This window comes from Canis aureus, chromosome 2 (genome assembly GCF_053574225.1).
Source record: "Canis aureus isolate CA01 chromosome 2, VMU_Caureus_v.1.0, whole genome shotgun sequence".
NCBI lineage: Eukaryota > Metazoa > Chordata > Mammalia > Carnivora > Canidae > Canis > Canis aureus.
The window spans coordinates 84,320,572-84,348,045 of record NC_135612.1 but is presented as its reverse complement, the minus strand read 5'-3'; the positions used below and the strand labels follow the sequence as shown (position 1 = coordinate 84,348,045).

The 27,474-nt window shown below is 41.2% G+C and overlaps 2 long non-coding RNA genes across 9 annotated transcripts in view; one reads left to right on the top strand and one right to left on the bottom strand.

The window, feature by feature from the left end:
- The first annotated feature begins 8,224 nt into the window (after positions 1 to 8,224).
- The window catches only part of LOC144302755 (uncharacterized), a 74,673-nt gene continuing 55,423 nt past the window's right edge, over positions 8,225 to 27,474 (top strand). For 3 of the 8 annotated variants that reach the window (XR_013369851.1, XR_013369840.1, XR_013369816.1), the window contains exons 1-2: positions 8,239 to 8,523; positions 15,728 to 15,794. This is a non-coding gene — a long non-coding RNA (uncharacterized LOC144302755). Of the gene's footprint in view, positions 8,571 to 15,727; positions 15,795 to 24,001; positions 24,127 to 27,474 lie in introns of those variants that run through there. The other 5 variants (XR_013369846.1, XR_013369835.1, XR_013369820.1 and 2 more) reach the window with 5 other exon arrangements.
- Positions 10,611 to 26,177, bottom strand: LOC144302799 (uncharacterized). The gene is made up of 3 exons (XR_013369861.1): positions 25,961 to 26,177; positions 11,449 to 11,603; positions 10,611 to 10,837 (listed from the first exon to the last, which is right to left on the bottom strand). It is a non-coding gene; the product is annotated as an uncharacterized LOC144302799 (long non-coding RNA).

Sequence of the window (27,474 nt, the reverse complement as noted above, 5' to 3'; positions counted from 1 at the left end):
CATGGAGTTGTGTTAACATTGTGTGGATTGAGAACAGTATTTTGATTTTTTAAAATGCCCTAGGGTTAAAACTTATCTGCCAGCTTCCTCCTGATATTTATTGAACTCGACGATACTGCATTTCTCTAACCATCATATTTCACTATTCAAGACTATGAACGACAAGCTCCCACAAGGGCTGTGGTGCCAAGGAGAGGATAAGGCTACAGTCCAGGGCCTGTCACTCAGGGTTAGTGCTGTCTTCACCCTCTGCAGGATGCATAAATCATAGGCTAAAAGGGGGCAGAAATGGAATTGACATCTTTAGAGCTCTCCCTAGTTACCAGTAAATACTCTTAAAATTGGAGAAATGTCAAAAAAAAAGCCCCAAAACTTTGCAATCTGATAAAAATGACAGCTTATGCTGCTCAAGTGAGAACTTTTCCAAGCTAGAAGTCCATCTGTTTACTTGTTGATAATATTCGGAGCTCGTGATTGTGGGAATTAACCCAATTTGTACCCACTATGACTCTGTGTGAGTATATTCCTCCAAAATGATTGGCAGCACATAATATATCAAGATCTTTTTATTCCTTGTATTAATATAATATGAACTGTGAGGAGATTAAAGTCTCATTTACATAACCTGAGATAAAAGGAGGTGAGATATTGTAATTATCCTTTCAAGCTAAATTTCACTGCTATTTAAATTAACCTATGCGAAGAGCAAGTTAACCCCAAGGAGAGTTCTTGCCCCATGAAATCTACTCGGGAAATCAGGGGCATTTATAAGCTGGTCAATCAATTAGCTATTTGCTATGGAAATGCAGATGAGAACAATGAACTGGGGGCCACTGTGTTGCTACAGGGCATTTTAATTTTTCTCTGATGGTGTTCCATTTTCATTTGGGCAAAATGGACAAGATTATTACAGCTGGCCACACTTTCTTGGTTTTTCAAAGTAGTGAGATGGAAAGAGCAATGATCTGGAGTCAGAAAATATGGGTTTAGGTTTAAGCTCTGCCATTAGCTTTTGGTCGCTAATTCTATGACCACAGAGGGATCTACCCCTCTGAGCTCAGTTTGCTTAAATTTTGGAAGGTCTAGATGATATCTGTATCCAATGCTTATAAATGCTGTGATTCTCAAAGAAATCTTATGGATGCCCACCAGTAAGATACATAGTTAATCAGATATTTTAAAATCTGCTATGTCATATACTTTAAAAAATCTAACATTAATTAAAAACACTCTGAAGTTTCTGAGTCACAAAAACTAGAATGTCCTAATGCTTGTTTTCATTTTAGCATTAGAAGAAGTAACAGAGAAAAAGGAAGCTAGAGTTGTAGGGTGCTGGAATCTCATTAAAAATTAAGATATTAAAATGAAAGTTAATTATTTTTGTGATCTTGAAAATCACAGTGAAATCCTTTGGGGCTTTATAAGAAAAGAAGTTAAAAAGACACTTGCTTTGGTTGTGTATTCCTGGGAAACAAATCACCCCATGGGTTAATGGCTTAAAATACAAATATTATTTCACAATGGCTGTGGGGTAGGAATCTGGGTGTGGCTTATCTAGGTGTCTCTGGGTGTGTGGTTGGCATCGCACTGTCTGCTGGAGCCAGTCTTATCTGAAGGCTCAGTAGGGGGAGGGTTCACGTCTATGCTCACTCATTTGGCTGTTGGAAGGATTTAGTTTCTTGCAGCCTATTGATTAGAAGCCTCCCCTCTCAATTCTTTGCTTTATGGACTTCATAGGGCAGCTCAAAACACAGCAGCTGGATTCTTCACAGTGAGTGAGTTAAAGAAAACGAACACTCAGAACAGCAGCTATAGTCTTCTATCATTTGATCTTGTAAGAGACATCCCATTACTCATGCCATATTCCATTAATTAGAAGCATGGCAATAATCTCAACTCAGCCTTGGAGGGATTATACAAGGGCATTAAAACCAGAAGGTGAGGATCACTGGGGACATAGTAGAGGCTGTATGCTACAACACTACATATTCTTTCTCCTTATTTACTTCAGGGACATGACGATAGATCTAGAAAAATCTTACTCTGTGCCTTTTACTGGAATGGAAAACAGTAATTTTTACAATTAGATACCATGATTTAGGGAAGGTAAATTCCAGCCCTACCTTAAAGTATGTGAAATACTGGTCATTTCACTGACTGCAGAGGACTGTGGGTATACCATCATGAATTATCAAATAACATCAAAGTATGAGGGCAAAGCAAAGGTGGGTCACCTTGTAAACTAAGGTAAGGCCTCTACTTGGCCATAAGTGGCTTGTCATCGTAGTTTATCAAGCTTTGCTCAGGAGTCACAGGAGTATCTCTCAGCTTTAGTACTATTGTAGCCTTTTATATACTGGGCATCGTGAGGAGAGGTGTTATTCTGGGCCAAACAGCTGAGTGGACACGGTCGTCTCTCTGCCTTCATTAACTGTACTCTTCCCCTTTCTGGTCCTCTCATCTCTGCCAATTCGTGTTGGCAAGAAAAGACATGAAACCAGTAACTTGGAGTCGCATCAAAGTATTAGCTCATCTAGTGATATTTGCATTTTAAGCCTGGCTTCGTGGAATGAAGGGCTCTGTCCCCTGGTGAAGAAATTTCAGTAAACAGGTGGGAAAGATGTTCTTTCTCTGCGGAGTGCCTGCAGAGGGAAACCGCCTCAATTCGCATTTGGGAGGCAGTGGCCCACCCCTCCGAGAGACGTGAAGTCCTGTTTCTGTTTCCAGCCCAGGATCAGGATCAGGGAGCAGTGTGCTGAGCTGAAGGTCTTTATATTTCTGGGGCACAGCAGATATAACCTCTGTTTCTTGGCGTTTAGCTCTGATGCATTGTGAAGGAGAGCAGGAAGGGACAATATTTAATTGCCGGAGGAGAGTTCTATTCTTTCTTTTTGTTCAGCTGAGTGAAGATTCCTGAGAGAGACAGAAACTGTGGGAAATAGTGAATCCTGGTGGTGGTGGTGCTGGGGGGCGTGTTTGGCGATGGGGGCAGGCGGGCAGGAAATTGACATAAATTGTAGGTGGTGCATTTCACAATTTTCTTTATTTTCCTTCTTGAGAAGTAGGCATCCCTGTTTCTAGTTTTCAAATGAGAAAATGTGTGCTTAGCAAAATCAGGTGATTTTCCACGTTCTTAAAATGGGGATAATGCTAGCCCTTCTCTCAGAGGGCTGTTGCGAGGATTAAGTGGGCGAACACCTACCAGGGTCCGATAAATGCTTGTTGTTGTTCTCATCACTACGGCTGCTGTTTCACAAGGTCACGTAGTTAGGAATTAGCGGGGGTAAGAATATGAACCGAGGTACCTTGCTCAACCTTTTCTGCTTCCTCTAAAATGAGGAATTTGATAGTTGGCGGTGGGAGGCTGATTCGGGTGGGGGTGGGAGCTGGAAGGGAAGGGAAAGAATTGCAAGTGGTAGGGAAAGAGGCCGTGAGGTGGTTTATGTGACAAGAGCAACTGAGGAGTGTGGGAGTTGATGTAGGCAGACATGAATTGCTGGAGGGTTTTAAAGTCAACTGTGATTTATTTGAATTTGATACGATATTGAATGCCAGGGGAGGATGTTGGGAGGGTGCATTATTTGGTCAAAGCAGGGTGAGGAGAAAGTTTTAGAGGTGACATTCTTAGCCACTAATAAGAAAGGGAGGACAGAGGACGAGAGGCTCTTAAAACAAATAAGCCGAAAAAAAAAATAAAAATAAGCCGAGACCCTGGATAGGAGGGAATAATAGCAGGCAGATGATAACTTAAAATGGGCTAAAGAAGAGTTGGGCTGCAGGATGCTGCCTCGGTTTTTGGCCACCCACCTCCCCACCCCTTCCCTCTCCCTTCCCCATCCGTTGGCTCCATAGAGGTAGTGTGGTTGGCACCTGGGCCAGTGCATCAGCACCGTGGGAATGAGTGGTTTTTCACGGAGCCAGAAATCCAGCAAGGCTTGCCAACACATCTCCCCGGGGTTGTGCTTGCCAGTGACGAGGACCAAATGATGGGCAGGGTCCTGCAAAAGCCTGCACGGATGAGCTTGCAGAATTGCAAAAGTAGGATGACTCACAGAGACAGGGCGGTGGTGGCCCGCCTGGGAGGGTGGTGCACAACCCTGATTTGTGGCTGCATGACACGCACGGGGGGACCAGGATGGATTAATGCAAATTAGAAGCAGTGGAAAACTCTGATGGGGAGACAGGGATGCCTGCAGTGACAGAGAGCTCCAGGCCGGAAGGGGCCTATAAAGTAAGCTATGAGTCTGGCCTCTGTTTTGTGGACGAAAGCCATAAATGCTGGGCTCCTGTTCTCTTCTTTGTTTAGGGGAGAAATGTCAACTGCAGTGGCATGAGAAGGGGTGTGATGTCCTGTCTGCATGTGCTCTACTAAATGTGCCCTTTCCAAGGGCGAAACCGCCTTCTGGCAGCAGGGCTGCAATTTTCAAGATGCAAGGTCCTGGGGAAAAATATTATGTTCACTTGTGCCTTCCCGAGGGTCTGCTGGATTGAGTCAGTGACCCCCTCTCCCATCTTCAGTTCCATCCAATTTCTGAGCTAATCCAAACCTGGGTAGAAAATGTCTCAACAACCCTCGCTTCCCTTCCTGGTGGGGTCTGGAATGGATCTTGTTGCTTTGGACACAGAATCATGAGCATCAAAGATGAGCCCTTCCTCATTCCCTCTGAGGGACCCCGTTTGCTGTTTCTCTGGCTGGTGTCCTGGGAAGCAACAGATCATCAGGAACCTGCCATCGACATTACTTTTAGTAGAAGTGTTCATGTTGTTACTTGCTGCCCTATTGGATTCTTTCATATATTGGCAACTGCTTGGGCCATTTTATCTCGTGTATATTTTCTCCATTCTTGACACTCCAGGTTAGGCCTTCTTGCCAGTTGCAGGGTGCAGATTGTAGAAATTAGGAAGAGAATGAAAAGGAATGGGAAGAGCTTGCCCTGGGCTCCCCAATCTCTTTTACATCACAATAACATTTGCACCGCCCAGACACACCGGGATAAATGAACTAATACATCTGGAGGTTCTGGTCATCACCTTGGGGAACCAAAAGGGTTGATAGTGGACTAGGTTTCCCATTGGTCAAGGAGTTGTGAAATTAATATAATGCTATATGTTGATTAGATCTCAATTAAAAAGAGATAGTTGTGGCTGATATTATCCTGGGCGATATGAGACTCATTTAAAGAATGTGGCCAAAGGCACCTAAAAACTTTCTCCAAGTGAGGGTGTAGAGATTTGGGGCTGTGGTGCTCTGTCCCTGTTTTGATCACCTCTGCCTCTTTTGTTGAAGCCATCTTGCTTGGTTCATTCTTCTTCTTCTTGCTTTTTTAGTTTCCAGTTCTCTCTCTCAACAAACTCTCTCTCCTATCCTCTTAGTCGTAGGCCATTTCCACCAATTTCCATTAGGAGTCCATTCCCATGGCCTGGAATTTTTTCTGCAAGCACATCTTGGGCGGGGGGGGGCGGTGGTGTGGTGTGTCTCTTGGGGAATTTTGGAGAGTGGTAAGGGGGGTAAAGCTTGGCCCGGTTGAAACCAATTTTGAATCAGACTACCCAAAATTTGGATCTCAGGTCAGCCACTTATCAGCTTATTCTATTGGATCCTTTCAGATATTGGCAACTGCTTGGGGTTGCCGAAAGGCGAAGAGTGAACTCATTGGAGGGAGGAGCTCCAAGGAGGGAAGTGTCGGAGAACCTCTAACAAACGTCTGTGGGAACTGTTAAACTGTGTCTTTGGCTGCTGTAACAGAATACCAGAAGCTGGGTGGCTTAAACAATGAAAATTTATTTTTTTATACTACCAGAGGTCAGGAAGTCCAGGATCAAAGCGCTGACAGATTTGGTGCCTGGTGAGAACCCTCTTCTTGGTTCGTACACTGTCATCTCGCTACGTCCTCCCAAGGTGAAGAGAGATTATTTCTCTCCTGTCTCTTCTTCAGGGCACCAATCTCATTTAGGAGGGCTTCACTTTCAAATACCATTGCCCTGGGGATGTACCTTAAAAATTTGGGGGCAGGACACAAACATTCAGCCCAAGGCAAACTTTAAGGACAGTTTTTGGCTCTACAGCATGCTGAGACCTCAGGCAGACAATTCAGAAAGAGGAAGAAGCTGAGACCAGGTGAGATTAGGGTTAGTGAAAATGTGTCGATATGTAAGTGGTATGGAAACATAACTGGGTTTTGTATATTAATTTTGTATACTGCAACTTTACTGTTGTTTCTTTATCAGTTCCAACAATTTTTTAGTCAAGTCTCTAGGGTTAGTTTCTATATAGAATATCAGGTCATCTGCATATAGAGATGGCTTTATTCCTTCCTTTCTGATTTGGGTATCTTTTATTTCTTTTTTCCTCCAATTGCTCTGGGTAGGACTTGTGGTACTATTAAGAATATAAGCGGTGAGAGTAGATTTCCTTTGTTTTCTCTCTAATTTTATTGTTTATTTATTTAGAGCAAGGGAGGGGGACAAAGGGAGAGGCATAAGGAGAGAGACAATCTCAAGCAGACTCTGTGCTGAGCATGGGGCCCAATGCAGGGCTTGATCCCATGACCCCGAGATCATGACCTGAGCTGAAGTCAAAGAGTCAGACATTTAATTGACTGAGCCACCACGTGCCCCTTTTTCCTAATTTTAAAGAGCCATCTAGTATGATACTAGCTGTGGGCTTGTCATATATGGTCTTTATTATATTGAGGTATTTCCATCTATATCCAGTTTGTTGAGAATTTTTATCATGAATTGATGTTGTTCTAAGATCAATTAATTTACATCAAAGGAGTCAATAATATGGAGGAAATGGCAGTCCCTTCAATAAATGATGCTGGGAAAATGGGACAGTCATGTACAAAAGAATGAAACTAGACTACCACACCATGCACAAAAATCAAGTCAAAATGGATGAAAGACTTGAACATAAGACATGAGTCCATAAGAATCTTAGAAGAAAATATAAATGATAAGCTCCTTGAAATCAGTCTTGGTAATCATTTTTTGAACTTGACACCAAAAGCAAAGGTGACAAAAGCAAAAATAAACAATTGACTCTGCATCAGACTAAAAAGCTTCCATAAAGTAGAGGAAATCATCAATAAAATGAAAGGCAACATATCGAATGAGGGAGAGTATTTATAAATTATGTAGCTGATAAGTGGTTAATATCCAGAATATCTAAAGAACTCATACTCCTCAGTGGCAATCCTCCACCACCCACCACCCCCAACAATCTAATTAAAAAATGCACAGAGGAACTGAATAAACATTTCCTCAAAGAAGACATGCAAATGGCCAAAGGGTAAGTTAAAAGGTGCTCCATATTGCTAATCATCAGAGAAACACAAATTAAAATCTCAATGAGATCTTGCTTCATACCTGTTAGGATGGCAATCATCAAGAGACAAGAGAGAACAAATGTTGGCAAGTATGTGGAGAAAAGAGAACCCTGTGCACTGTTGTGAGGATATGAATTTGTGTTGCCACTCTGGAGAACAGTATGGAAGTTCCTCAAAAAATTAAAAATTGAGCTCTCATCTGATCCAGCAATCCCACTCCTGAGTATACGACCAAAGGAAATGAAGACAGAATCTTGAAGAGATATCTGTGCCCTCATGCTCATGGCAGCATCATTCACAATAGCCAAGACATGGAAGCAGTTTGTGCCCATCAGTGGATGAAGATAAGATAGACACACACACACACACACACACACACACACACACACACAGGTACACTGAAATTTACTTAGCCATAAAAAAGGAAATCTTGCCATGTGAGACAACTCGACAGATGGACTTTGAGGATATTATGTTAAATAAAATAGGCCAGACGATGATGAAGACTGCATGGAATCATATCTATGTGAAATCTTAAAAAAAAAAAAGTAGTAGTAGTAGAAGAAGAAGAAGAAGAAGAAGAAGAAGAAGAAGAAGAAGAAGAAGAAGAAGCAGAAGCAGCAGCAGCAGCCACCAAACTCATAGAAACAGAAAGTAGGAAAGAAATGGTTGCCAGAGGCTGGGAGTTGGGGACTATTGGGAGAGTTTGGTAAAAGGGTAAAACTTTCAGCTTATAAATGAATAAGGTCTCAAGATATGATGTAAACCGTGGTGACAACTGTCGATAACATTATCTATGTGTGTTACTTTATATGTTATTACATCACATATGTTATTTTATTATACATGAGTTGTATTACATAATTAAAATTTGCTGAAAAGAGGAGGACATAAGTGTTCTCACACACACACACACACACACACACACACAAAAGATAGGTGTGCTGGGTGATGTAAGTGTTAGTTACCTAGATGGTGGCACTTTTTCACAATGTATAACATATTCTATGTCATATCATATCACATGATACGCTCTTTAAATATCTTATAATTTTGTTACTTATACCTTAATAAAGCTGAAGAAAAGGTCCAGTTCCTTATTGTGACATCACACTGTCTCCCTGGCAGCAGCTGGGCCATCAGAAATAAGTGAAATTATGTCCAATGAACCCTGCTCAAGAATGTAGGCAAGGAGGTAATATGCTTTCGGCATATTTAAACAAAAGGCTGACACTTAATCATGTAAGCTTTAGTTATCTAAAATAAAAAATTCAGGTGGAGTAGACAGAGAGAAAAGAGGAGCCACTGTAATGCTTTGTCATATCAGGTGGTACCCTCAGCAATTACATCAAATAATGAATAGTCACTTTTAATTTCGTCGCACGGGAGGTGACATCAGCCTTTTGCTTCTCTCTCTCGGTAGAGATCTGTTCACTGTCCTGGATCTTTGCAGTATCTCTCAGCTCATGGTTCAGATATAAAATTTACGTTGTGTCCCGTCTGTGGGCTTTGAAGCCTCGATGCTTTTTTCTTAAAACAATATCAAGGACATTAAAATTTCAGTAAGTGAGGTTTCACGGATCCAAATATGTGTTTTCTGCAGCACGATGAGAGTGCTTTTAAAATCGATCTGTGAACTGTTTTACAACTGTGTCTATTACAAGCTTATAGACACTTATTCTGAATTTTTTATCTGATATAGGTTGGTCACTTTTGTTCTCTCAATGTGCCTTTTTTTTCCCTCCGTAAGCTGTATATTTTTTTTCTGGCATAACATCAATTTCTTCAGCATTGCATTTTTGATTTGCCCATGAAATAAAGGCATGTGCTCCTCTCTATCATCCTCCAGAATAATTTTTCTCTTTTTTTTTTTGCATAAAATGCTTTGATTGTTTCTGAAATCATTCTGAGGATCTATAATGTGTCCATTCCATTTTCCCATTGACACTTAGAGAACTTTCTGAAAACACTGAATAGTAAGGATGGTTACAAACCTACAATTTAGTCTCAAAGCCAGAATCAAAATACAAATTCTGCTGAGACATATTCTAAAGGGCATTCCTATTGACTATTAGAATATTTTATTTTAAAAACAGCCACTTTGCTTTTGAATGCTGTTTTTGAACCATTTTTCTAAATCCTCCCTCACTTCTTCCTCCCTCCCTCCCTCCCTCCCTCCCTCCCTTCCTTCCTTCCTTCCTTCCTTCCTTCCTTCCTTCCTTCCTTCTTTCCTTCCTCCCTCCCTCCTTCCCTCCCTCCCTCCCTCCACAAATAGTTATCAAATATCTACTCTATGGCAAATTTCATTCTAGGCTCTGCTGTTTCAGAAAGAACCAGGAGGTCAATCTGGCTCAAAGAGGTGAGGGTAGGAGTGAGCAAGGAGGTAATGGTAGGAGATGAAGCTAGAGACATGGCAAGGTGGCAGAGAACAGATCCGGTAGGGCCTTATGAGTTGTTGTAAAAATGTCAGCTTTTGTTCTGATGAGATGGGGGCCATTTGAAGTTTTGAGCAGAGGAGTAAAGGCATCTAGCCCGCAGGATCGCTCTGTTAGCGTGTTGAAATTAGGCTATAGAGGAAGCAAAAATAGAAGCCAGAAGGAGACTTTTGTGACAATCCACGTGCGGAGTGATGGTTCTTGGGCCAAGGTGAAGGTAGTGAGAAGGGGTCAGATTCTGGATGCATTTTGAAGGTAGGATCAAGACAATTTACAGGAAGAGTGGGTATGGGGTATGAGGAGATGAGAGAAGTCAGGGGTGATTCCAAGGAGTCTGATCTCCATAACGATAAAAATGGAAAGCGTTGCTATTATGTGCGGCAGAAGAATATAAATTTCGGCTTTGGACCTTTTGGGTTAGACATGTGAGTGAAGAGGTTATCAATATATGGAATTTATGACCCTAAAACTGATGACTGGGTTCGGATTGGAGATACAAATTTGGGAACCTTCCATATGTACTCGGTATTTAAAGCTATGAGACTGGATGAGATTTCTAAAGCAGCGACTGACTGGGAGGATGAGAGGTTCAAGGACTGGGCTATGAGTCCACCTGTGTTTGGAGGCTACGGAGATGAAGAGGAGCCGGCCAAGGAGAGTGAGAAGTGGCTGAGGAAAGAGTGTTTCAAAGAGGGGAAAGTTAGAAACTGTTCTGAGTGCTGCCATTAGGTCTATGGAGATGAGGACTGGGAGCATCCTACTGGACCTCGCTGTGTGGGGGAACTGGTAGCGATGGCAAGAATGTATCCCTGCATGGAGGCGTTTTGTTGGAAAGAAGCGGAGAGAGATGGGGCGGTTGCTGGAGGAGGAAGTATTCAAGGTAAATTAATATTTAATGACATCAAAATGAACTGCAGGAGAAAGTAGAAATATAAGCCCCCTAAGATGTTTCAACTGCCTTTCTTGTCGTCCGAGAAGATGAATATCCTATACACCGTCTTTGTTAGTCCTCTGAGATTTGCTGATCATCAGGCTTGGACTCTCACATCTAAAACCTTTTGTGATGAAGAAACCCTGTGAAGAGAATATTTCTGTGGTTAATTAGACCATCAGAGCTCAGTCTAATTAGGACCCTGATAAAAAGCATTAAGTATGCTTCAGCTGTTCTGATTGATTTTTTTATTAAATTACTAATTCATTTGTTCGAAATATTTATTGAGCATCCACTATGTACGTCTGAGTCAATTGCTAAAGACAGAAAGATGAGTGTTGTGTAATCCTGAAGGTATAAACACGTGCACCAATAACAACAGTACGGATTGACTTGGGCTATAATGGAAGTTTGGTCAAAGTGCTGTGGTAGCAATAAATAGCAGAACATAGTAGAACAAGTAGCTGATTTATAGGGCAGCTAAGAGGAGAAAGGGGATTTGGACCTCGAACAGAGGGTTGAGAGGCCCTTGAATATCTGAACTGCATAGACATGATGAATACGGTCCTCTCTCCAAGCATGAGTAGCCAGGCTCACATATCTATGGAAAAAACACTTATCGGGACACTGGAGGGGAGAGAGGTTGTGCATCCCTGTGCAAGTTAACAGGGTTTGAGTAAGGTCAGCTGATGCTCTATGAATAGCTCAGTGCTGGTTTCCCCTGCCCTTCCATGACTTACAATAAAGAACTCACCCGTCTGCTACACAAGTCAGCTGATGAGTTAAATGCTAGCAAGAGCCAGCCAGCTGTGTTTACACTCCAAGGAAAGCAGAAATTCTCAGTCCATAAAATAGAAACAAATATGATGTCTGAAGATGTTTCAAAACCAAAATTTGAAACTCGAATTACTAAAAAAAAAAAAAAAAAAAAAAATAAACTCGAATTACTTACCAGGTCCAAGAAAACACTTTTTTTTTTAAGCAATGTAGACTAAAGTTGATCATGATACGTAAATGATACAAATTCCATTACATTTAATTTAATTCCATTAAAACCAAGAGTGACCAGGAAGGGGTCAGGACATGTGGGCAGGACGATGCTTGCCTTCTCTTTGTGCCCCATGCATGTGCTTATTTTGTTCAGTGGTTAAGTCAGGGCTAGTGTTTAATGCTGGGAGACAGTAACATGAGTTGGATGTGAAGCATGGGGTCAGGGGATAGGCATTAGAGTGGGTTGAGCTCAGAGGAAAGCCAGGATAATCATGGGCTGGGCTAATTTGAAAGGATGCAGATCTGGGTAATGAGCAATCATTTTCCTCTGTCGTATGCAAAGAGCTCGTGGCCTGGCAACTACTGCTTTGGACAACAACTACAATAACAACAGCACCACAATTATAGGAAGAGGAGGATTTAACTTTTTATAGGAAACTTCTATACATTTGATATTGTGCTGTACCTCATGCATTATTATGAGTCATGCATTATCTCATTGACGCCTCTTAACATATTGATGGTATATGTGAGGCTGTTTCCATACTTTACAGGTGAGGACACAAAGAATCAGAGAGGTCAAATGGAGGTAGGAATTGAATTCAGGTGTGCTTGGCTCAGTCTCTGTGCTACAAAGTTATTTATGTCCATGATGCATCTTGCCTGTTGCACTGTAAACTCTTTTCAGTGGGCTTGCATCTCATGGACCCTTGAACCATCCCACCTCGTGGCTACCACAGAATCTTGCAGGTCCTAAGTTTGTTGGGTGAATGGATGAATGAATGAATGAATGGAACCTACAACAACAATTATAAACACTTTCCCTTCAGAACTAGTGTTTTGTAATCCCTACGGTATCTCATGGATAATGAAACTCTTGGAAAAGGGCAATAATAAAGTAATACGAGATTATCTGAAATATTAGTTTTGCCATGATCTTATTTATTTTCAATAGTGTTCTGGGATTTCTCATTCAAAAAGGGGAAAGTCTCATCAAGCAAGAATCCTGAAACGAGCAGCGTGAGAGTATACATAAATATAAATATATAGATATTTTTTCTTTCTTTCTCTCACGTGATGATGCTTTGTGTGTTTAGCTTGACCTGAAAATTGAAAAATTTCTCGCTACCGAACAAAAGGTATCATTTCTGGACTGAGTTTGAGCAAATGTTTCCTGGTTATCGCTTTTGTTCTCCACCAACTGAATGTCAGAGATTTGTATTTTCCAGATTAATTATTAGTCTAGGCAAAGACTCTGTGCTGTCATGCTTCACAATTAATACTCAGACTGTTTTGAGAAAAGATAATTTGGTGTTTTGAGAGAGAGATAATTTTGTGTTTTCTGGCTCATTCTTCAGGGATAAAAATAAAGTGGAGAATATGCACTTCTAGTCTTTATTGCAGTGGAGACAGCAGTTGATTAATTAAGTTGTCACCTAACTGTAAACAACCCATGTCAGTTATTTTACAACTTTAATAAAGTTTTTAGAAATTTACATCAAAATTTTAATCAACATTACATGTATTATTTATAATACCCGGGTAGTATCGGTGTGGTGTATTTATAAGCATTGTGCACTGGTACAGAATTTCAAACTTGATCCTTCATTAAATTTTAATTCTCGAACTTCACTCCTCTAGGTGAGCCCAGATAGGAAATAACAAAGTCTTCACCCATCTTGGAAATGAGAGTGCTTCCCAGGCTGTTCGGGGCCTCGCGGAGCCTAGGGGGAAATGCCTAATGGGTGTCCCCCAAATCCCCCATGACTTTGACACTTTCTTTCCCTTTTGCCTGTTGAATTGCTAAATTTGCCAGTATTCCTATATGCTCAGCACTGTCCCAGCGAACTGAGGCTAAAAGTATTTTACAAAAACACCAAGTACTGTGGAGGAAGCAGATTATCCGAAGTCTCAGGATGATGGGGGGAGAAAAGCAGAAAACAGCGGGAAGGGATTGAGTAGGTGGAGGAGGATATCTCACGCATAAAAAATTCATGCTGAGCCTTCCTAAGCTGCTCAAATGAAAAGTGATTAAGGCGAAACTAATGTCTTCATGTCATTTAGAGGAGGAAAGACATACTTTTTAGGGCTGACTTTAATTTTATTCTTAGAATTTATGTGAAGGGAAGGGAACATGGGAAATGCAATTAAAATAAAATTTTTGTTCAACATGTGCTGTTTCGATTGGCACCATATTAATTCAAAGAACGGCATGATTATCATCAAATATTTAGCATTCTTTTGTGTGAGTATAACAAGTTCAGTAAACACAGTCTCTAACTTTTTGGAGTTATCTTTCTAAAGCAGAATTAAGATACGGTATGCAGAAATCGGGCCATTTAGAGTCAGGGACAATATTCACTATGGTTTGAGATAAGCAGAATAAACAAATCTCTACTTAGGCAGAAGCTGGGGTTGATAGTTTAAAAAAGCAGAACTTTCAAAGCCTGAATGTATCCCAAGGACACTTCCCATGGGCTAACCGTTCCGTTCATTTTTAAATAGCTTTGGAATGACTAAAGGCCCCCTTTCAAGGATTATTAACACCTTGGTTAATACTGAGGAGCCAGAAAAATGTTTCTCACATTTGCCAATGGACAAATGGTTTCGCTTTTGGATTAAACTATGAATGCTTTCCCTAAAAGGGTACAACGTGAATAATGCTTTCTCTCTTTGTCTAGCTTAACTGATTGGTAACCACCAAATGCTCTAAGGATATGACACTTTCTTCAGATTTCCCCTGAGGGTCTTGATTGTACATTGACAGCTGACAGGCCACACGGCCTTGGAGATACAGTTTATTCAGCTTACAAAGGACTCTTGCTGATTTTCTTTGAAAACAAATCATCATTTAAAAAATTGTGAAATTTTGCCTAAATACCTAGATGATGTCCTTTGAAAAATATGGCCATACCACATTTTCACACAGCCACAAATCTGTTGGAGCTAAGAAATGATTGCCCTTTGAGATGTCTGAGTTCTTCAGTTTCCTGATGTTTCTCAACATTTTTATTAGTTTTGCTCTCCTAAGGAAGATTCAGAGACATTGTCCCCCCTCCTCATGGTCTTTCTCTCTCCATGAAATTCTAATAGCGTGGATATGTTGTATATCTGCTTCTGTGCTGTGGCCCTTTGGAGGACCAGAAACCGTTGAGAATATCTAAGGATTTTGCACCCTCAAGAACCTGTTTTTGCCCCCTTGGGAATGGTATCACCCCCAGGGAGAACGCATGCTGCTCTAAACCCAATGGCTCTCCAGCACTGACACAAGGTGTGTTTTGTTGGACTAAAAATATACATGACAAAATTGGAACACCATAAATGCTTCTCCCCCTCTATTATGTGCCTGGCTTGTGTGGGCATTTAAGTTTGCAGTCCCTGGTATAGTGGGATAAAAATAAAGAATCTAAAAAAATAAAATAAAATAAAAATAAAGAATCTCTGAGACCTTTAAGGCTTTTGAAAGCAGGCCACGTGCGGGAGAATGCCTGGTGCTAGATGGCTATGGGCTTCTAGACTGAGCTAGAGAGGGGCCATTTTCTTCAATGATTTCCTTAGGTGAATACAAGATGGGCACTTTCTATTTCTGAAAGAAGATAATTGAGAGTGTGTTTTGCTCTTGATCTAACGAATTTCTTCACTTAACTGGTAGCTGTTTGTGCTCAACAAATAGTTATTGAAGATTATTTTTATGCCAGGCCCTGCGCTTAGGTTATTGACACCACTGAAACACCAGGCCTTGTGAGCCGAACACAGTGGATGAATATAATCATGGGATCCTTCCTCTGCTTCCCCAGACTAACTGTTTGGCACTGGGTGAAAGTAGTGAGTGATTGACGGTAACCAACCTTCAAATGCTGGAAATAGAAATATCAGCAAAAAAGTAGGAGAGGTCTACTAATTTGCCGATCATTGATACAGTTAGTAATTTGATGCAATTTGTCCGGAATATGTTTTTCCTTGCAGAGGAAGCTTGTATGTTTATTATAACAAAAAGATACATAACAGTAAAATGCTAACAGTAGGAATTTGGATTAATTTAGGATCTGGAAGATTAATCTGGCTGGAAATTCATCAGCTTTCTAAACTACTTAGTGCCTGTTAAAAGAGGTAAGCAATACTATTTGGGGAGAGGTTTTTTTTTTTTGTTTTGTTTTGTTTTTTGTTTTGTTTTTTTTTGCACTCTGTGTGTATACATCTTAAGAAATATAGGTGGTATGAACTCAGCTTTAAACAGAAGTAGAGGTCTACTGTTACTGCAATTAAATACTATATAAAGACTCATTTGATTCCTCGCAGCAGAAAATCAATTCAAAAGACTGGAGTAAAAAGGGGGGAATGGTTCACTTTTTTGAAAAGGAGAGATTTGGATTCAAGTATCAAGCATTAGATTCTGTCTTCCTCTATTTTTCAGTTCTGCTTCCATTTGTGATGGCTTCGTTCTTGGGCCATGTCCTCCAACGGTGGAGGGAAAAATAGCCTCCAGCAACTCCAGTGCACAGAGAGTTTCTCTTTCCCAAGAAAGCCAAGGAAAGGGTCAGGGTAGGTTCTCATTGGCCAGATTGGGTCATGTGATGAACTCAGGGAAAAATCACTGTAACCAAGGGAAATCTGACTTTGACCAGCCAAGCAGGGGCTATATATGCATTCTTGTGGTTTGGGACTTGTGTCAGCACAATCTGAAAGGCATGGGCTTTGAATAGGGGTTGTTCTTCAAGTGTTAATCGAATACAATTGTCAAAAATAGGGAGCATGATCGCTGGGCAAACAACTCTCAACAGATGTTCATCGTAGATACTATAAAACAGGGACAAATATTATCTGTGAGTTTTCTGAGATACTAAAATCTACCTTTAACCCTCAGAGAACTTACTAATGCATGGGTAGGTAAGTCTGATTTTATTCTCCTTTTATTATCATTTGTGAAAGATCATTTCCGAATCCTGGATTTTCCTGAGGCCAAAGGTTTCTTATCCCAAAACAATGACCAAACTTACTCCAGGCAACTGACTTTGTGCCTGGATATACATTTATTAAAAAGATTTATTTATTTGAGAGAAAGCGAGAGAGAGAGCACAGGTGGGAGGGCAGGGGGACAGGGAGAGAGAAAATCTCAAGCCGACTTCATGTGGATTGTGGAGCCCAATGTGGGTTAGAACTCATGACCCTGAGATCATGACCTGAGCTCAAACCAAGAGTCAAATACTTAACCCACTCGGCCACCCAGGCGCTCTTGTACCTGAAAATATTTATTCCATCTTCCCATTGGTGATTCCTGAGCTGGAAGGAAAAGTGAATCTTTCTCTTTTTTCAAGATGATGAGTATAAATCCTGAAAAGTCTGACCCTTAAAGCAAATTGGGACCAGAGAAGTCAAGAATGTCAAAGCTTAGAAGATATTGAGGAACCAAGGAGCAAGACTGGGACACGTATTAAAAATTCTGCAAAGATGAGTAACAATAGGAACACCTGGGTGGCTCAGTGGTTAAGTATCTTCCTTTGGCTCAGGGCATGATCCTGGGATCCTGGGGTCGAGTCCCACATCGGGCTCCCTGCATGGAGCCTGCTTCTCCCTCTGCCTGTGTCTCTGCCTCTTTCTCTGTGTCTTTCATGATAAATAAAATCTAAAAAAAAAAGATGAGTAATAATAAAAAGATAACAGTCATTTGTTCAAAGGCATGAGAACAGGACAATTGAGTGACAGTGCAACAGAAAGTTCTTCTGAATACCTTTTTATATTTCTGACACTTTAATCATTACTATTTAATGATTTATAAGTGAAAATTTACAAGTTATTGGTCCAGGAAAAAACAAAAAAAATCTTTCAAGTCATCGGGTAAGCAGAACATAACCTTGTTTCTGCTGTGTTGATTTTGATCATGCCTTCGTCTGCATCGTAGCAAGCCATAGTTTTTCCAGAGCTTCAGACCATGCCTCTTCGGTCTGGAATATGCTGGAAACTTCCAAGTCAGCCTTTCGAGAAACAAGTTTCCAATCCCTCAAGTGATGATGCTTTCCTCAAGGGCAAGAGCCATCACAGAAGCCTTGATGGCAGGCTGCTGAGATCCTCCACACAGACCAGAGAAAAATGACATCGTCTAATGAGCAGATTAGGAATTGTTATAATATTGGAGGATTGTTCCAGCTCAGACACTTTCTCTGCTTTCTCCTATCATGAAATTATTTCTCTTCCATATGACTTTCTCCTGAAGAATGCTAACTAAAGTAGACAAAAACCCAGAGCATTGGGAAATGCTGTTCTGAAAAAGGTTTTTGGAAAACCTGTGCACACTCATGGGAAAGTCAGCTCACGTAAAGGGTTGGCTTTCAGTTATGCAGAAACTTGGCTGAACAGGATTCATCTGGGAAGATTCCAAGGAACCAAGGCTTTGTGAGCAGGGATGGGGGTGGGAGTGGCTGGTAAGGTTTCTTGAGCTTCTGTCTTTGAATTTTTAGCATTTTAATTCTGTGACGTCACATCCAGACGGCATGCTTTCCTTCACTTTTCCCTGCCATCAGGTCCTGAACACCAATAATGCAAATTCATCGATAAGACTGAAGCAATTTGGTAGAAGAAGTAAGATAAATCTCAGACCCAAGTTCAATCTGTGTTTGAAAAAGATCCTTTGCTGAGGAGGGGACCCTCCCTCCCCCGCCCCCTGCTCTGAAATCTTGGAGTTGTGCTGACAAAGGAGTGACTTAACCTTGCTTTACCTTTTGGAGGCCTGAAGAAGGCCTCATGGCTGCGAATTCATATCTAATTTTATTTTCTATTCAGAGCTGATACCTCCTTCTCCCCCGTCTTTATTTTGCAGGCTCTCTGTTGATCTGGCACAAGCGTGCAGGTTTTTAAAAATGATGATGTTATCTGTTTACTATTCAAATGCAATTTTAAATGGTTTGGCTCAGCACATTTGAATCAAAAATCCTATTAAAGATGCAATATTCCTCTGCTACCTTTTTTGCCGAGCACATTCACATAGCATCCCTTTCTCAATCGGAATATAATACTGTGTACCTGTTCAGAGTGATGTGATTTCCAGCATTGAATTTGCGGTCGTTAAACAGGCTGTTCACCTTCCTATCATGGAAATTTGGTATTCATGCATAATTTTCTCCCCTACATTTACAAAATACATTATTAGCCACGTGATCTTGCCCTTGCTCAGCTCTATAGCCTTTTCATTTGAAATTTTCCAACTTATTATTTTTGCTCCTACCATCTGATAAAAATGGTGAAATTGCTGAGTTAAGATAAACACCCCCTGTTTCTATCCCTGCTCCTCCCCCCCCCCCCCCCAGCAGGATTGGAGATGAGTAGGAATGAAGAAAGAGAGATAAAGACAGCGGAAATTGATCACTGACTCTAAAAAGTTCTGACCACTGAATTGATGAGAAGCATGTTTAATTTTAAATGTTTTGCATCTATTTAACTGCCTAATTGCATAGTTAAATGAGCTGTAAGAGGAAGAACGTCCTCTGAAGCCTCGAATCCATTTCAGCTAGTTCTAGAACACTGATGGTAACAGGAGGCTGTGTTTCTCCTCTGGTAAATTTTAAACTTCTTCAGAGGGCACTGTTTATTAAACAAGGCAGGCTTTCTGCTTGGGCAGCACTTTCCAATTACAGAGCCTTCCCTGCAGTATCTGGAAATGGAATCAGAGACCACACACGCGTTCCAGGCTACGCCAGGCAGCCCAAAGCAGGCAAGCCCAATGCTCAGCCTCCCATTTGCACCGTGTGCCGCAGCCTAGGGTTGTTTCCAAGTACATCTGACATGTTTTCTGTGTGGGAGCAGGTTGCCTGCAATAATTGGCCAGCTGGGATTGCTCGGGTGAAGCTCCTGGAACTCACCATCATCCAGTGCACGAACTGAAATAGTTGTATTGCCGTGGTTCACAAAATATGTGTGTGTGTGTGTGTGTGTGTGCATGCGTGCAGGCCGTGTGCTCGTGTTCATGCATGCACATCTGTGGCTACTCAGGGCGCTGGGTTTTTTGTTTTTGTTTTTAAGTTGGAAATTTAGAAACCTGGGACTACGTCCTAAAGGCACACTTACTGGGGAAGGAAATCCAACCTAGGTGCCCTGGAAGGTGGCTACTGTGAAACCGGCTGCTGGTGGGGGCATTTGAGATTCTTTAGGTGATAGCGAGGCAATCTCGGTTATGGCATTTATGAGAAAAACAGGTATAGGTTTACAGGTAATATAGTAGTAGTAATAATAGGAACCACAACAACAGAACAAGAATGACAACAGCTAACACTGAATGAGTAGATAATCTGTGCCAAGCTTGACTATGCAGTGCTGGGAGCATTGATTCTAGCGTCGGGCTCTGAATTTTAATCCTGCCTTTATCACTTACTAATTCTGCGATTTAGAGCACATCGATGCACCTCTTTGTGCCCGTTTTCCCAACTGTAAAAGGGAGCTAGTGATTCTACGTTACTCCACCAGACGATCTGTTGTCAGCTTGATGCGTCCGTGCTACCTCCCAAGTCTCCCCGGCAAGGCCAAGAGGCTGGGAATTACCATCCCCAAGATATCCTTTCATGTGTGGCTTTGGGTACAGTCTGCCTAGGAGAGGCCCTGGTGTGAAATTCTCCCGGCAGAAGAGGAATGGCCATTATGTTCCAAAGGAAGCAGTTACAGGCAGATGTGTGGGCAGGAAGGTGTAAGGTGAGCCTGTTGAGAATCCCCTGTCTCAGGGTGCTGGCCAACGAGAGCTTCCCTGGGGCCCCCTAGATCTAGACTGTAGATGTGCAGTAGCCTAAGGTGGGTGTTGAGCCTTCTTGCCTAGGTGCAGCAGATCTTGCTGGCTTTCCTGAGCTCCACTGCCCAGCCTTTCCATAGGACTGCGGAAAACTCTGATTCCCTGCATTGGAGCTATTGACGCTTAGAACATGCAGAAAATAGCTTCTATTTTCCTGACTGAATGCTCACCAACATACAGTCTCCTAGCGTGGCTGCAAAAGTTTCACGGGCTAAAACAAATGCATGGACCAGTACTTTCCTCTTCCTATCACAGTTCACAAGTGCTTGCTCTTTGGTCCTCACTTCAACCCTAAGAGGTGGTGCTGGGTGGGCAAGTGGTTAAGAGTCTGGCTTCTAGAGCCACCGTGGCCAGGTTTGGAAAGTCTAGTTCATTCAGACATGGGCTGCAACAGGTTGGACGAGTTTATATATATGTTGGTGATGGGACTAGCACTTGCTTCATGTGATTGTTGAGGTTAAGACAGTAAATAATGTGAAACGGAAGTGTGTGCGACAGAGTGAGCCCTTATTATTGGTAGCACTAGGATTTGACAACTTGTCCAGAAGACTGGGTTCCCAGAAATTAGGGCTCCAGGCATCTCCCTTGAGTCATGTGGGAGACTGGGCCCTTGCTTCTGTAGAGTATAGCTGGGTTCCCTGTAAATGCTCCCATAGTTGCTTCCTGCTGATGTCACCTTCCTTAGACTGGCCTACAGTCTGCCCTCGCCACCTGAACCTCTTTCCTGGGCCTCCCTGGTGCTGAGTGGCCTGTCTGGATCGCCTTCATGGTGCTGCTGGCCCATTTGAACTTCTTCTAGGTTGTCTGTGGTATGCTGAGATTGGCCAGAGGATAAAGAAATGTTTTTTTTTTCTCCCATAGGCCGGTCACTAGCACATTATACACCCTTTTGGATGAATGGATAAAGAAGATGTGGTCTATGTATACAACGGAATATTCCTCAGCCGTTAGAAACAACAAATACCCACCATTTGCTTCAAAGTGGAGGAATCTGGAGGGTATTATGCTGAGTGAAATAAGTCAATTGGAAAAGGACAAACATTATATGGTCTCATTCATTTGGGGAATATAAAAATTAGTGAAAGGGAATAAAGGGAAAGGAGAGAAAATGAGTGAAAATATCAGTGAGGGTGACAAAACATGAGAGACACCTAACTCTGGGAAATGAAAAATGAACAAGGAGTAGTGGAAGGGGAGGTGGGGGGGTTGGGGTGACTGGGTGATGGGCACTGAGGGGGGCGCTTGGCGGGATGAGCACTGGGTGTTATGCTAACATGTTGGCAAATTGAACTCCAATAATAATAATAATAATAAAAAAAACATTATACACCCTTTTGGGAAAATACTTGCACTGAATAAAACAAGTTTAGTGAAATTTTTTTCCTAGCTGGGCCTTGCGTTTCAGACCCAGATATGGAATACCAGTGAGTCTATCTGGATAGGGAGGAAGATGCCTTTTTTTCTGGAGTTGGTTTAACTTATGTGGCCTGGCACCAAGGCAGGCCCAATGACCACACCAGAGTTTTGGATCATCATACTCCAATCTGGGGAAAAGACAAATATACTTTCCATCTCAGCTCCCTCCTTCATGATGAATCTGGACAAAAGGAATCACTACCACCAAGGCTACTATATAAAAAGATGGCTGACCTTTGACTGATAAGAGATAACACCAGGTCAAAGATTGACCATAAACCTCAAAGAAGAATTTTTGACAGTAAACTGGGATATCAGCAGATCTTTTTCTAAAAGTAAAGCTAGAGATTGACATTGTGGGACACTGAGAAGTGGAACATTTGGAATCAGACAGAAACAAGTTAAAGTGCTGGCTTAGTGACCTCACGGATGGTGCTAACCTTTTGACCCTTCGCCTTTCTCATCTATAAACATGTTGGTCATTGTATTCATCTCCCAGGATGGTGGTTCAGCATTTATAAGACAATATTAGTAAAAAAGCTAAGCCTATAGTATGTGTTGAATAAATTTGATCTCCTGTACAATTTGAATAGTTTGTCCAAATATCCTCTTTGATAGTAATGGGGAACATAGTCTTGGTTTGAAGATTAACATATGTACGTACATATGCTTCTAAGCAGATCTTGGAACATCATAAGTGCTACATATGTGTTAGCTAAAATAAGCATTAAATTTTTATCATTAAGAGAAATCCATTTGCAAATAAGATGTAGATGATTCATGATTAACATCTTAGAAGTTTAAGGATAGATCTTAGGGCTTGACTTGTGTGACAATGTCAGTCATGGTGGGAGCATTTCTAAATTAAATTTTTTTTTCCCTAAAAATACAGAATTGAATACCCACCCTCTCAATGGAAACTTTACAATTATAGTTCAAGGATTTTAGTATAATCCTGTCCTAAGACTTCCCTTGAATCAGGTCAGTAGTTTTAAGGCTTCATGGAGAGTTGTGGAATTTACATCATGGTATAAAAATTCAAGATGGTGGCTGGGCACAGAGGATTCTGTGCAAACTGCTGAATTTTTGTCATTTGCAGTGGTGACATTTTTCCAAGTGACATCCCTGTAAATACTGAATAATAATATCCCAGACAGAGCCCTCAGGGGACAGGAGAAGAGAATGAAAATGGAACAGAATTAAAACTGACAAGAGCGAGAGACAGCATGTAAGATAAATAGCAAGTGTGGCTCTGTCAGATGAGCACGGGCTGCAGAGCCGTTCAGATGATTGCATGATTGATGGAATCAGCTGTGGAGGAAATGTCCAGTAATGTAGCAACAGATCAGTATTGAGAGATAAATCATCCTGCAATTGTATGCCGCTATCTCAACACTAATACGGTTGAAAAACAGCACAGTTTTGAGGGATGTCCTGAGATAATTGTTTTCTAACAACCTGTTCCCATATATTGGCCAGAAAGTTAAAGTCAGGACAGCCTTGCAATACGACTGGTATAAGGACTGGGAGGGCCACAGACTTGGGTCATGGACTTGGAGTCTCAACAGTTCTTGGGCTATTTGCCAAGCTAAAGAGGGGCTCTTTTGGCTGCAAATGCAATTCAGATTCCAATGCCAAACTGTAGGCTCACTCTCTTGTCTTTTTGAGTTTTTACTGGTAATCCCCAAGGAACGTCCTGGCTGTCAGCCCATAGCAGGTCTTCAGGGATATCAGGGAAATTGTTTTATAAAGAATGCTAACCGTGGCCTCCCCGGAGCTAGCAATTACATAGGAAGGAGAAATGAACAAGGGGGTAGGACACTGTCATATTTTGAGCGCCTAGCGTGCGTGTGGTAAGCTCAGGCCTTAGCTCATATTAACTCCGGGAGTCCCAAGTAATGCAATCAGGTGCAACGATACTGAGCTGAACTGTGAAGATGCATTAAATAAAGACACAAGGGACTATCTTCTGAACAAATGAACTCCTAGCTCCTGATCATGCTCAAGGAGGCACTGAGTGAGCATTTGTCCGAGTTAGAGAAGGTATCATCAGAGAAGGGGCTCCTTGAGGCCTTCCTAAACCTGAGATTCTATGGATTGTGAGATGTTCTTTGTTGCTTATTCTCCATAACAATCTAAGGGTACATGCTGCTCAGAGACATGGAGGGATCGCAATGACAGCTCACTCGCTATTTTCACCTGGGTGACTCTGTTGGGTTAGTGAAAAAAACCCTGATCTGATACGATTTGAAGGAGGTAAATCTAGTGGTTCTGGAACTTATTTTTTCACAAGTGTTCTAGACCTGCATAGCGTTTTTGACACTTCGAAATGCTTTTTATATCTAAGAATGTGACAGACGCATAGGAGGCATTCTACAAACGTATGTGTATATATACATATTATATTTTTGGAGATATTTTATATGTACTATACACATATATGCAGATATATTTATATGTAATACATATAGCTATATATACTATATATAAAAAGTATAAGGACAGATCTATTTATTCTTTTTAAAAAGATTTATTTATTTATTTATTTATTTATTTATTTATTTATTATCTATTTATTTATTTAATTTATTTATTCATGGGAGACACAGAGAGGGAGGCAGAGACACAGGCAGAGGGAGAAGCAGACTCCCTGTGGGGAGCTGGATGTGGGACTTGATCCCAGGACACCAGGGTCATGCCCTGAGCCGAAGGCAGATGCTCAACTACTGAGCCACCCAGGGGTCCATATAGGGATGGATTTATAAAATAAAATCCATCCACATATAAATCTGCATGTATAAAATATAAAAATTAATAAATATGAGAATTGTGTACACATAAATCCATAATGTTAATAAAAGGGACAGGTTTATCCTCACATAACTCTGGGAAGTATATTGCCTGCCCATTTTACAGATGAGGCTAATGAAGTCCAAGAAGAGGAAACTACTTCTCCAAACTAGTCTTAGAATTAGATTCAGGCTCCCCACCCCAACCCCTTGTTATTATTATTATTTTTAAATTCATGATTCTTCTAAAAAAGTGACTGTTCATGTTGTCTGTGATCCTTAATTCCTTCCACAATTTTACCCATGATACAAAGGCACCTAATGTCGATAAAGGTCTATTTGCTGCAGTGACCCAGCTAAATATAATTTTCAACCATATCATTCCAAAACAGACTCTAGGGTTCGTTTTCTATCACAGCTTCTGAGTAGAAGATTTTCTGAACTGGATTATGTTTACCCATGCGCTGGCGCAGAGAATGCTGGTACTTAATTGAAAGGAGCAGCTTAAGTTCAATTAGATCCTGACTATGTCAGGATTTCAACTTGGTGTTATTTTTATTTGTGGACAGAGATTTGCAAGAAGTTCCCTATACCCTCAGACCATTTTAATCCTAAAAAAATATTAAATTCACTTTTAGAATATTCAAACTACAAGATAATCCTTAGAGTTGGTCTAATTAAATTTTTTTTGTTTTATTTTATTTAAATTCAATTAACTAACATACAGAGTATATTTAGTTTCAGAGGTCGAGGTAAGTGATTCATTAGCTGCATACAATATCCAGTGCTCATCTCATCATGTGCCCTCCTTAATGCCCATCACCCAGTTACCCCATCCCCCCATGCACCTCTCTTCCGGCAGCCTTCATTTTGTTTCCTAGAGTTAAGAGACTCTTAGGGTTTGTTTCCCTCTCTGATGTTGTCTTATTTTATTTCCCCCCTTCCCTTATGCTCCTCTGTTTTGTTTCTTAAATTCCACATATGAGTGAAATCATGTGATAATGGTCTTTCTCTGGTTGACTTATTTTACTTAGCATAATACCCTCCAGTTCCATCCATGTCATTGCAAATCTTGTCATTGCAAATGGAAAGATTTCTTTTTTTTGAGGGCTGAGTACTATTCCATTGTGTACATATACCACATCTTCTTTATCCATTGAGATGATCTAAATTTGCAACTGTAGTCTGCAAATGTGTAAACTGAGAATTAACTAAACATTTTTTAGAAAGTTCTCAAAGCTCACACTGAAGATTGTCAAAGGCCAATCCAGCCATTTAAAGGAAGATTTGAAACTCCAAACCTGTGGTTCCAGGTCTCGTGCTAGAGTGATCGACTCCATTCTTATTCTGGGACTTTCCCAGTTTTGAAGCTGAAAGTCTTGTGCCTTAGAATTCCCTGAGTCCTGGGCAATTGGAATGGTTGGTTACCCTACCCTGGGCTTGCTCAGAGATATTAGCTCCTTATTTCACTGGCATAAATGCAAAATGGACAGAGTTGGAGGGGAATCACATGTTGAGTTGTTGATAGTATTCTAGAACCAGACAGGCTGATTCCAAATGCTCTGTTTGGACTGGTTGGCATGGAGCAAACACACCACAAACATTTATTACATCAATAAATGGTTGGGTACAAACCCCTTAAAATAGGAATATCGGAAGTCTATTTTTAATCATTGTCCTTCTAATCTCAACAAGAGGGTATCAGTGCATTTTTGCATTAATTTTTGACCTGCCCAGATTTTGTTCCTGAGTCACTGGGTGAGATTAAGCCATGTGTAACCTATAGAAACACCGCTTGCAGGCGACCCTTCCCAAGGTGTTTTGCACAATGTTTTTGAACTAGCTTGCCAATACTTCAGGAAAAGTGGCACAAAGAGAAAGCAAGGCTATTGTAATGAGAAGTGACAGGAAGGCAGCTCCCTCATAGAAGTTGTCAGGGAAAGAATTGTTGAATAATTCAAATAACAGATTTACGTATTCAAAGCCATTTCACATTCCAGCTTTGGAAACATCTGTGGAATAGTTTTGGACTAGAATGATCCAAGACCGGATTTCAGTGCTGCCTAGGCAGCAGTTTGAAGGGACAAGCTCCTTCAGGTGGCTTGGGGAAATCACCCTGGTTTGAGGTCACTCAGAATTTTCTGGGTTGGCAGGCCCTGGTTGCTTCTCCCTTGCTGCTGGAAGAAGTAGGCAGGGCTGGCATCCCATAGGTCTTTGGGTACAAAATGTGCTGAGCTTTCTCTTAGATAGATCAGCAATTTTTACGGTAGCTGTTCTGGCATTTCCACTGGTTGGTCTTTGTTTCTTTGCAGCTGTATGTGGGCATGGATCGAGGTAGGAACTGGCAGTGAAACTCACATAGGTTATGAGTGTAGGTTAAAGTAATCTGGCTCCATTTAAGGAATTTCTGCAAAAGTTTAGAGATCGTAAATGGTGAAAGTTATATTTTTGGATAATCTGTGAAATTCGTTTATCCATATTATCCCTGGTCTTGTTATCACAGGTCACTGAGGGTTGGCTATACTTGTTCCTTATCTGCCCCAAGAGGAATCAGGGAGGATTTATTATCTCTTCCCACTAAATCCCTGACCATATGCGTATCAATTTGCCAAGCAGCCTCATATACGCTCCGGGACATCCTGAGAGATGGGCCTGTCATAAGAGTGTTTCATAAGTGCTTATTATTACAAATGCCACCTCACATGTGATAAGCTTTTACCTTTTTTTCAGGGTAATTTCACAGGCATTTCATTTTTATCCACAAACTCTTCAAGGGAGGCAAAAGTGGCATTAATATCCCCATCCTCTGTTGATA